The following is a 12211-nucleotide window of genomic DNA, read 5'->3' on the forward strand; positions in this document are numbered from 1 at the left end:
CGGACGATGAGTGAGTGAGTTGGGTTTAACGCCGCTTTTAACAGTATTCCAGTTATATCACAGCGTGTCAGCTTAATGTGGGAGGAAAGCCCGAAGTGATGCAGGTCTAAGACGTTTACCACTTCGGTGAAACCCACGAGCACGGGTATGGTGCTGACAAACCTAGAAACATAATCAGGGCGAACCGGGATTCGAACCCACAATCATAGGTTTCTGGCGTGCCAAAGGGATGCAACTCTGCAAAGCGAATCGCGGCGCCTTAAACAACTGGGCCTACCATGCCCCCTGCTCGTTTTGAAAAACAGTGGGATAAAAATTTACTTTGAAACAAATTTGTATCTTCTGACAATATTCCAGTCTTGGGCAAAATGGAACCAGATGCTATATTGTAATTTTTTGAACATGGGAAAACCATTCTACACAGGTATTGATCTACATAATTCACTGAACATGTTTTTTATTGATTAAATGACACAATGACAGATTTCCTCGATTCAGTCAAGTTGAAATTTTACAACAAAAAATGCTAAATATCCTTTCCTATAGATCATATGTGAAGCAGATTTTATATTTCAAAAGCATTCATACTATAAATTCCTACAATATTTGCATTTATATTTAATCATATTTGGTTTTTTATTTTCATGGTCGAACAGAAGTAGAACATTTTTTACATCTCACAGATGTCACACAAATTCCAGAACTATTCAATCTGTTAAAGACATTGATAAAACTGTCATGGTGACTGATTTACGACACCCATTGTCTAAAGAACATTTAATTGCAGAGGCTCATTACCCTGGAGCCATGACATCTATATGCCTTGAAACATTTAATTGCTGTTATTTATAAGATGCTAATCCTATTTGTTAATCCACATTTTTGTGTACATCGACCGTCTGCCATCCTGAACAGGATGTGCAAGTATGTCACTGATGATTTACTGTTTACATTTATATTTATTACTACTAAATGTCAGGTGACCTTGGCTATATAAGCCTTGGTCCAGAGAGATTGAGAGAAAAGAGAAGGGGTTTGACTCTCTTACCAAGCAGACCTCTCTCCCACAGCCCAGAGTGTGTACCGACTCTCTGTGGCACCCTCAGTTATTATCTAAGTATATTGTAAATTGTTAATTGTTCTTGTAAATAAAATTGTGATTAGTCTCCTGTGGCTCTGGCTCTTTGCTGACTAATTCCCCAAGAAAACCAGCACGTCATTTGGAAGGTATTGTTCACCCAGAACAGTTCCATGATAAAACCGAGGATTCTGGCAAAAATATATAAATCAGAATGTCATAAATCTTCATGAAATAAGACAGTAGATTGAAGACAACACTGGTGTTTATATCAATACATGTAGCGGTAACTGACAGATATGTTTTGGCTATTCTATTGGTTTGCATTAAAATAGGGGTGTACGATATAACTGGTAAACCGGTAGATTGCAATACGACCGTCAGCAATACACATACGCAATACAACCCTTGCATATCAATATTATCCAATACAGTCACAGAAGAATTAATATATAATCATATTACAGGTAATTATATCTAATATCTTAAGGATTTCAAGCACTGGGTTCCTATCTAAACCATGTAAACAGCACAAGCTTCACATTCCATATTGATGATGTAACAGGTAGTCTCGTGTATTCATTCTACCCATCTTGTAATCTGAAGTCTGGATTATTGTTTTGTTTGTTTGTTTGTTCTTAAACGCCACACTCAGCAATATTCCAGCTATAATGACAGCAGTCTGTAAATAATCGAGTCTGGGCCAGACGATCCAATGATTGACAATCTACGCAACTGTGATACGATGACATGCATCAACCAAGTTAGCGAGCCTGACCATCCGATCTCGTTCGTCGCCTTTTACAACAAGCATAGTCACCTTTTACGGCAAGCATGGGTTGCTGAAGACGTATTCTAATCCGGATCTCAAAGGTCTACCTGTACCATTTGAATGAAGAGCGCAAATATATATAATTTGGGCCCCAATTCGTATTGCAATATATCGCAATACAACTCTCCTTATTGCGATATATTGCAATATGATTCATGAGTCAAAGCGCCAACCCCAATATTAACTGACAAAACATGGAATGTCACCAATTTTTAAAATGGCTCATTGCAAATGAACCCGGCGCATGAGTCGATGAATAGAAGCTTGAACTGGCTGTGTTGCCTTTTGTGGTACAAAGTCACTTTATCTCTCTTATCTAAATCGAGTGAGTGAGTATGTCTTTACACCACTTTTAGCAATATTCCAGCAATATCACGGCGGGGGACGCCAGATGTGGGCTTCACACATTGTACCCATGTCGGGAATCGAACCCAGGTCTTCGGCGTGACGAGCGAACGCTTTAACCACTAGGCTACCTGACCCCCCCTTATCTAAATAGACAACAGTCTATCGTAACAAGAAAGCAAAGACTTAAAACTGTCATCACATGCAGACCACCATGGAAACCTGACTACAATCAGCTTCCTTTTGTTAGCCAAGACAGTAAACCATGTAATCTGATCGGTTGTCATTTTTTGTATTTCCTACACTTTACAGTAATTATTGAGTATGTAATTTAATGAGTGATTTGATTGGTTAACTTGTATAGTGAAGATTGGCGATCTGATGTATCTTTTATTTTAATTTGTTAACATCTTGTATACACGATGCCATCTTGAAATAAATGACATTTATTCGCCTGACTGTGGAATATTTTACTGACTGCATTCAGAGCAGTTTTCTTTAAAACAGAGTGCATAAGCCGATGTTAACCTGCACCTGTGCAGTCTTGTCCATGGGAAGTACCGTATTCGACGTAATAAGCGCCCAGGGCGCTCTCAAAATTAGGAATGGGGGCTCTTATTAGAATATTATTTTGGTGAAAAAGAGAGTTGAAAGATAAATTTCGTGGTTCATGCTGACAGCCTGAAATGTTTATGTACGACAGATATATTTTTCCAGAATTAAATTCCCCATAATTAAGGGGAGTGTGTATTATAAGTGAATAAATAATGTGTACATTGATCAATTGGAAGGGGTGCTAATTGGGATAGTTCACTAGCCAATATATGAGCAAATATCGCCATGGGCGCTTATTAGAGAGGGGCGCTTATTACGTCGAATACGGTAACTCATTTTCACATATGAGGTGCACTTGATGTCGCAAACAAACGCAGGAACAGACGTCATATTTTCAGGGGCACGAAGCTCTGGGTCCTACCCGGCTGTCTAACACTGCCTCTAGGACTCACTAACAAAACTGAGCATGATAAGAGACTGGGCTTCTGTCTGTAAGGAAAGCGGAAGTAGACTTTGAGGCAATTTCTATATGCATATCCGAACACTGACTGGTTACCTGAGACTATTTTGATATCACAAAGGTGGCATGTTAATTAATTTCTTTAAAATAAACAAACAATACGATTGGTGGAAGCTCATCAGATGCTGTTATCAGGAGACCCGTGAAGATCCGGGGTAGAATAGATCTTGCCGTAAAAGGCGACTGCTTGTCGTAAAAGGCGACTAACGGGATCGGGTGTTCAGGCTCCCTGACTTGGTTGATGCATGTCATCGATCCCAATTGCGTGGATCAATGCTCAGGATGTCAATCACTGGATTGTCTGGTCCAGACTCGATTATTTACAGACCGCCGTCATATAGCTGGAATATTGCTGAGTGCGTCGTAAAACAACAAACAAACAAATGTTATCTGTAAATACCCCTGATGGTTATAGTTTGATAAAAAATCTTCTCCACAGTGAAGCTTGTTCGTATTTCAGTATGTGTGGATAAGGTGACTGAGATTGATTTTGATCCTATGTTTGTGAGCGAGTGAGTGAGTATGGTTTTACGCCGCTTTTAGCAATATTCCAGCAATATCACGGCGGGGGACACCAGAAATGGGCTTCACACATTGTACCCATGTCGGGAATCGAACCCGGGTCTTCGGAGTGAGGAGCGAACGCTTTAACCACTAGGCTACCCGACCGCCCCTCTATGTTTGTGTTTCATAGCTTGATATTTAATAATGTCAGAAGACTATAAGATTAAAAAATGACAGTTGATTTATTTGATGCCGTAAATAAAATCCCATTTTGCCCTTGCATTGTTACTGTTTATGACCATAGATAAGCTGAATTTTGAGGACCAGAAAAAAAGGTACTGTAGAAAGGGGTCTGTTTTTGTATGGGTTATACTTTCATTTAACTCTTTTTCTGTAGGTGAAAAAACAATACATCATATCGCTTCAGGTGAATGAACAATGCTATGAAAAACTTTGTCATTGAAAATGTGAAATTTGAGATTAAACATCATTAGACATGATGATTTATTTTTTCGTTTGTATTACTTGTTATGCTAGGGATTGTTTTATATGCTGGGATAAACATTACATGTGTATTGTCTCGTAAACTAACCCAGAAATAGCAATCAGCTGTACACCCGTTTTCTCCCTATCTACGGGTGATTACGTTAAAACATTTCCAATAATATAACGGAGTTTGCTGTATCCGTTATTTCTTTATAAGCATGTTCATTATATCCATCCATTCTATATTATAAAATACACAGCAAATGGTCGGAACCACATGAACAGTTCGTTATAAGCATGTTTGTTATAAGCATGTTCGTTATAAGCATGTTTGTTATAACCATGTTCGTTATAAACATGTTTGTTATAAACATGTTCGTTATAAGCATGTTTTTTATAAGCATGTTCGTCATAAGCATATTTGTTATAAGCATGTTTGTTATAAGCATGATTGTTATAAGCATGTTTGTTATAAGCATGTTTGTTATAAGCATGTTTATTATAAGCATGATTGTTATAAGCATGTTTGTCATAAGCATGTTTGTTATAAACATGTTTGTCATAAGCATGTTTGTCATAAACATGTTCGTTATAAGCATGTTTGTTATAAGCATGAATGTTATAAGCATGTTTGTCATAAGCATGTTTGTTATAAGCATGATTGTTATAAGCATGTTTGTTATAAGCATGTTTGTCATAAGCATGTTTGTCATAAATATGTTCGTTATAAGCATGTTTGTTATAAGCATGATTGTTATAAGCATGTTTGTTATAAGCATGTTCGTTATAAGCATGTTTGTTATAAGCACGTTTGTTTTAAGCATGTTTGTTATAAGCATGTTTGTTATAAGCATGTTCATTACAAGCATGTTTGTTATAAGCATGTTTGTTATAAGCATGATTGTTATAAGCATGTTTGTTTTAAGCATGATTGTTATATGCATGTTTGTTATAAACATGTTCGTTATAAGTGTGTTTGTTATAAGCATGTTTGTTATAAGCATGTTTGTTATAAGCATGACTGTTATAAGCATGTTTGTTTTAAGCATGATTGTTATATGCATGTTTGTTATAAACATATTCGTTATAAGTGTGTTTGTTATAAGCTAGTTTACTGTAACATTTATGGTGATAAAGTTTCAAATCTTTACCTTAGAGCTTCAGCCTGATCAAGTAACTTGTTGTCAGACCAGCTAACCAGGAGACGTTTAGTTTTTTTTAAATTTCAAAGCAGTATTTAAAGTTCCTATACAAAAGCCCACATGAAGAAACAGGATGTCCTGGCGTAAAGTAAATATTCATGAGATGAAACCAGTATCTTGTCCATACTAGATCATCCAGTGTATCCAGGCTTCAAAGTTTAATTTTTTACCAAGGAGCCATATGGCTACAATATGTTTTTCCAGGTAACCAGTGATAAAATCAAGAAGTCAAGCCAATATTGTAGGGGTTCAAAAGCATTTGAAATTAACGTGAATACCCAACTCAGACACAGTATACTGACTTTGAGCCGATCAGTCCTTATTTTAGCGCTTTCATGCCAAGCACCTGGCAGGGTAACAATAAATATTTCAATGTTTTTTGGTATGACGCAGCCGGGGATGGAACCACCTTCCTTCCACTCTCCGGGTGGCACTCTATCCACTGGGCCACAATGGAGATTGCAGGCACCAGGCACTTACTATGCCATGAAGATTTAAAGTCATTAAACTGAATTTTTTTAACTGTCACTCTACTTTTTACAATGTGTGGAGCTGTTTGTTTGTTTGTTGTTTAACGCCGCACTCAGCAATATTCCAGCTATAGAACTGTGGTCTATAAATAATAGTCTGGACCAGCTAATCCAGTGATTGACATCATGAGCATCGATCCACACAATTGGGATCGATGACATGCATCAACCACTTCAGCAAGCCTGACCACCCGATCCCGTTAGTCGCATCTTACGACAAGCATAGTCGTCTTTTACAGCAAGCATGTGTTTGTTGCAGCTGATGCAAATATAAGTATATATATGGATCATATACTATGGGGAAATAAAAACATTAAATAATAATAATAAATGAACAGATTTAAAGTGAGACTATCAGGGTTCAAACAACCTTGAAAAATCACAAAAAACAGCTTGAAAAACCTTAAATTTGTACGAAATGACATATACCGTATTCGACGTAATAAGCGCCCTGCTCTAATAAGAGCCCACGGCGATATTTGCTGATATATTGGCTAGTGAACAATCCCAATTAGCACCCCTTCCAATTGATCAATGTACACAAGACTTATTTATTCGTGTATTATGCATTCGTGTGTTACAGGTATATGCACAATTAATTATGGGCAATTAAATTCTGGAAAATATATCTGTCGTGTATACTACGCACATACTTTTCTTTTGTATCATTTCAGGCTGTCAGCATAAACCACGAAATTTACGATCTTTCAACTCTGTTTTTTTTCTCACCAAAATTATATTCTAATAAGAGCCCCCTATTTCTAATTTTGAGAGCGAGCTGGGCGCTTATTTATTTGAATACGGTACTTAATTATCAAAGTATTAAAGCACACAAAAATATGAACCAAAGATGTTTAAGTGAGAGTTATCACAGGGATAGATTTGAAGGACTTAATTTATTTTTTGTTGGGTGAAAATGAATCTTGTTGGAGAATGTGTGATGGTCATATTGCTTTTTAGGTCTTACGACTAATATATAGTGTGCTGGTTTAATAAAATACTGGCAAAGGTTAACATCCCACTAAAAAAGCCTTGATAATTTCAGATGGCAATCTTGAATGTAAGTGTTCCATTTCTGTATGAACCTTAGACTACATTTCAAAGCCGAAGTTCCCGGTTTCTGACTTGACATCTTTATATATACCATGTGAAAACTTGGACACTAACAGTTCTCTGCGTAATAATGGTCATCATCAACTATGAAATTGGCATATCATTCAGAGCTCCAGATAACTTTTTGAGCAATTAAGTTTTTACTCTATGGTTTCTATTTTAATTGGGTTATTACATTTTTCATTGAGTTACCAATATTTGTTCACTCATCTATTCATAATTCTATTGGGTTTTTCCCAAATATAGTGAGGAGATTTGAGATTTGAGATTTTGAAAAAATGAAATAATTTTTTAGATGTATATAACTGTTCTAAATATATAGGCTTGACTCGAAATGTAAATAAGCTAATAATTGTGTTTCGGAAATTAGCTCCTTTGTACGCACGCTGAAAAAGCTTCTTTGGGTATTTGTCTGTTTTAATAAATTTGAGTTTTTCATTTAATGCATGCTTTTCTGTATGCAAGTTAATTGAAAGTAATTGGGTTTTTTATTTTTATTTCTTTTTTTTTTTTTTTTTTTTTGGGGGGGGGGGGTATTTTACACAAATATACTGCTTACCTGTCGCTCTGATCATTATATTTGAAGAAGAAGACCCAGAAATGGCTATTTGATGAACTTGAATCAAATATGCACACTGCCAATTAGCAGAGCATAGTGCTCCTTTAATCCATGCTACTGTCATACAAGGAATTTCAAAATGCAGCTTCAAGCTCATAATATAAGACGTACATGAAAACTTGATATGTGCATTCCCCATTCCTGACTTTCTAACATCACAATATGTCCTGTCAAGACCAACAGGGATAATCACATAGCTTAAGGCCGCACTCAGCAATATTCCAGCTATATCATGACAGTCCGTAAATAATCGAGTCTGGACCAGACAATCCATTGATTGGCATCATGAGCATCGATCCACACAATTGGGATGATGACATGTATCAACTAAGTTAGCGAGCCTGACCACCCGATCCCGTTAGTCGCCTCTTACGACAAGCATAGTCGCCTTTTACGGCAAGCATGGGTTGTTGAAGGCCTATTGTACCCCGTTTTTTCATGGGTCGCAACTCAGGTGTCATTATTATACCGCCATTCATTGGGAGCCTCTCTATACCCCAGCGGTTTCTATAATCAAGTCTAATTTTAGACATTGCACAGGGAGTTCTGGTTAGGTGACTGTAACCTATTGAAGAAAGCACCGTCATCTCTGTCCCGTAGATCAGTCATTACTGCAAGCACGCACATAGTTGTTTAGAACAGGAGGGGTGCGTTTTGTGACTTGGCAATTTGGTTCAGTAATCATATAATTTTGTTGAAAATATACAACCAAATAAATTAGTCAAAATGTTGTTAAACATTTACTATTAGTATACCCAATCACCTATAAAATTTCAAATTTTAGACCTATGCTTAAAAAAAGGGTGTGGGGTGCTCACCTGTGAAAACCCCTTGGTATCTGTGTTAGATGTGTGGCTAATAGATTAATTCCTCAGTGTTTTACACGACTTACACATCCCATATGCATACCATATTTTGACGTAATAAGCACCCCGCTCTAATAAGCCCCCACCACGATATTTGCTAATATATTGGCTAGTAAAAAAATCCCAATTATAACCCCTTCCAATTGATCAAGACTTATTTATTCGTGTATAATACGCACTATAGTGTGTTATATGCATCCTTAATTATGGGCAATCAAATTCTGGAATATATATCTGTTGTGTATAATACGCACTGACTTTTCCTTTGTATCATTTCAGGCTGTCAGCATTAACCACAAAATTTACAATCTTTCAACTCTGTTTTTTTCTCACCAAAATTATATTCTAATAAGAGCCCCCTATTTCTAATTTTGAGAGCTATCTGGGGGCTTATCACGTCAAATACGGTATATTCATTGAGAATTGACCCGAATAAACTACATTACAAGTCCTAGGGGATGCTAAAAACTATGTCTGTTTCAAATTTCAATTGTAACAATTATCAAAACTGAAGTTTGCATGCAAAATTTTATAAACAAACTTGGGCTGGGACGAGTCCAAATTTACCATGTTTACTACTCGGGTACCCACACCCCTATTACCCGACCCTACCCGGGTCCTCGCTGTTGGTGTCAAGAGATAGGTACAAAATGTCCGATTTGCAATAGTTTGACAGTAGCCCTGGCAGAATGTTTTTAGATACATGTATAAAACTATGTGGCCATGCATACACTGAAGTTGACTGAAGTTTTAGCTTTGTTCAAACATATTTAAGGAACGTGTTGATAGTCACGAAGAATTGCGAACATTAGAGACTTAAAATTGTCGTGTAACAATTATAGTTATATAGTGAAGTTTTGTCATGAAACAATATATCACGTGACTAACGACGGGTCCGGGTAGTTCTGTGGGTACCCGGGTCCTACTCAGTACCCACCCGACCCGGGTACCTGAGTTACCCGTCCCAGCCCTAAAACTAACCTTTCTATTCTTTCCAGAATATATACTAAAACATCAGGGTCCCAATCGTTCATGGTCTTCAAGCAAATATTGAAATCCCCATCTATAATATATAGGCCACAGGCTTCTGAGAAAAAGGCTTCAGTAAAATTCTTAGAAATGATTATCAATCAATTGAAGTGTGTGGCACACATCACCAGTCTGGGACCCAAATATTTATGTCCAGGATCCCACAATTCCACTCTGACAGTGGCCACGACACAGTGTAGACACAAGTACTTGCCTGCTTCTAATATATCAGCTTAAATATTTAACAGGGAGGTAAAATACGTGTATCACAGAGAATCGACCCCAACATGAATAGACGACCATATGTGTCTATATTCTTGGGGAACAGTATCATCGATCGTTGCCACAGCGGCTTATAATACAAACATTATCAGCTATAAGCAGCTGATAAGATATTGTCATAGACAGTGGTAGCTAGCCGGTGACACTCGTTGTCAACATGTTTATCTTGAAGGCTAGCTGGTAAATTTTGCGTCACAAGACGCTGTCCTGCCTTTGTAAAGGTGTTGGTCGTTGCATGGTACTCGTCAGCTGAGAACATTGTCTCTGTCGTCAGCAATAGTACTCGTATTTCGTCGTCTAATATAGAGGAAAGCGCTGGAGTGTTCAGCTAGGATTAACGGATTAACTCACCGTAAGATAACACGATCGGATTAGTATATATATAAGCACTGACAACCGTTCTTACTGCCATACGACAGTGTGGACAAAACGAATATAAGATCAATTCTCACCTGTTTCGTAATCGTAGCCTACTTCCTTGTTTTGTCTTCGACTGACTGTCAGATCCTAAACGTTCAGTACATCCGAGATCTGTGCCGTATGAAGTGAGCGATGGGCGTGGCTACCAGCACGTGAGCAAACAACACGTGACGCTGTATCGTTACTATGTACACATCAAGACAAGTTATCCTTTCGATAACAATGAAGATCTATGTCACAAGACCTGAAACTGAATGACTTGATTCTCTCTGCAGTGCACTGGCGTTAACAGAAAACGCCAGTTTAAGCGTATGTAAGCTGGGCCCCGTCTCTAATATTTTGAATACTGGCGCAAGTTGACGACGCGCACAGGGAGCCGGGAACCAGCTTATACCACACGGGTACAAACCAGCACTTGTCGAAAATGGTACTAATTAAAAAGACATAAATCACAACAAACTTTGTGTTAAGGAATTTGATTTTGACAGCCAAATATGTTTTCATGTGTCAAAACTGAAAGAACCTATTCTCTTTACAGCGCAAGTACCCAAAACGCCAGTTTTATTGGTATATCGTACAATACCACACAGTTGCAAATCAGCACCTGTCGAAAATGGTTCAAACAAAACGTGATCTAATTTCGTGGTCAGGGATTTTGATTTTGACAGCCAAACATGCTTTCCTGTGTCAACTTTACAGAAGTAGCGCATGAAGTATTGATAAAGATTTATTTCCTAACTTGTGCGTGGGCTTGATACGAGTTGGCCATGTCAACCATATTGGTAAACATTTACGTCAACACTTCAATCATATTTTTTTAATGACTTAATTGCACAACGACCAAGGTCGAAACCAAAACCCTTATCGAAAATTGGGGCACAGGTGGCCTGGTTGTCTAACTTAAGGCTCAATTCGCTGTGTAGAGTTGCGTCCCTTGTGCGCGTCAGAAACCGATGATCGTGGGTTTGAATCCCGGTTCGCCCCGATTATGTTTCTGGGATTGTCAGCAAAATAACCGTTCTCGTGGCTTTTACCAAAGTGGTAAACGTCTAATATCTGCATCATCTCGGAGTTTTCTCCCACATTAAGCTGACACGCCGTGCTATAACTGGAATACTGTTAAAAGCAGTGTTAAACCCAACTCACTCACTCACTGACGACTTAATTTGTTTGCGACGTCGTTTTATATACATATTCTTTAAAATGACATTAATGTTTATCATTTAATATGATATAACAATCACATCATAATAATGTTTTCATTTTCTCTGGGCCCGTGAAGATCCGGGATAGAATAGGTCTTCAGTAACGACTATGCTTGTCGTAAGAGGCAATTTAGGGGATCGGGTGGTCAGGCTCGCTGACTTGGTTGATGCATGTCATCGTATCCCAATTGCGTGGATCGATGCTCATGATGTCAATCACTGGATTGTCTGGTCCAGACTCGATTATTTACAGACCGCCGTCATATAGCTGGAATATTGCTGAGCGCGGCGTTAAACAACAAACAAAGCAATATACAATGCAAAATAGACACGTGAGATGACTTGATCACCTGAGAACCCAAATATCTCTTGAAAAAATAAACGTTCTAATAAAAATATAACAAACAAACTATTTGCGGAACCGCTCTTTAAGGCTGCAACGTCGTCATCTGTACCTTATTCCAACATAACCATATTCCAACAAATTCTGCACTGGCTGATCCTGATTGGGATGCAGGGGATCATAGCCCCCTTTTTCAGACACCTTTCAGACACTAGGCAACGTCAAGGGGAATTTTTCACCCTCTTTTGTTTTCAAAATCCTGAATCCGACTCTGTTCTGCAT

The 12211-nt window shown here is 37.9% G+C and overlaps 1 protein-coding gene across 4 annotated transcripts in view; it reads right to left on the minus strand.

The window, feature by feature from the left end:
* Positions 1-10642, minus strand: part of LOC139447051 (leukocyte elastase inhibitor-like) — a 32901-nt gene extending 22259 nt beyond the window's left edge. For all 4 annotated transcript variants that reach the window (XM_071228208.1, XM_071228207.1, XM_071228206.1 and 1 more), the window contains exon 1: positions 10414-10642. The gene's annotated coding sequence lies outside the window, so the exon portion shown is untranslated. The remainder of the gene's footprint in view (positions 1-10413) is intronic.
* Positions 10643-12211: the final 1569 nt, after the last annotated feature.

Source organism: Haliotis cracherodii, unplaced genomic scaffold (assembly GCF_022045235.1).
Source record: "Haliotis cracherodii isolate W230 unplaced genomic scaffold, xgHalCrac1.p SCAF_7, whole genome shotgun sequence".
Taxonomy (NCBI): domain Eukaryota; kingdom Metazoa; phylum Mollusca; class Gastropoda; order Lepetellida; family Haliotidae; genus Haliotis; species Haliotis cracherodii.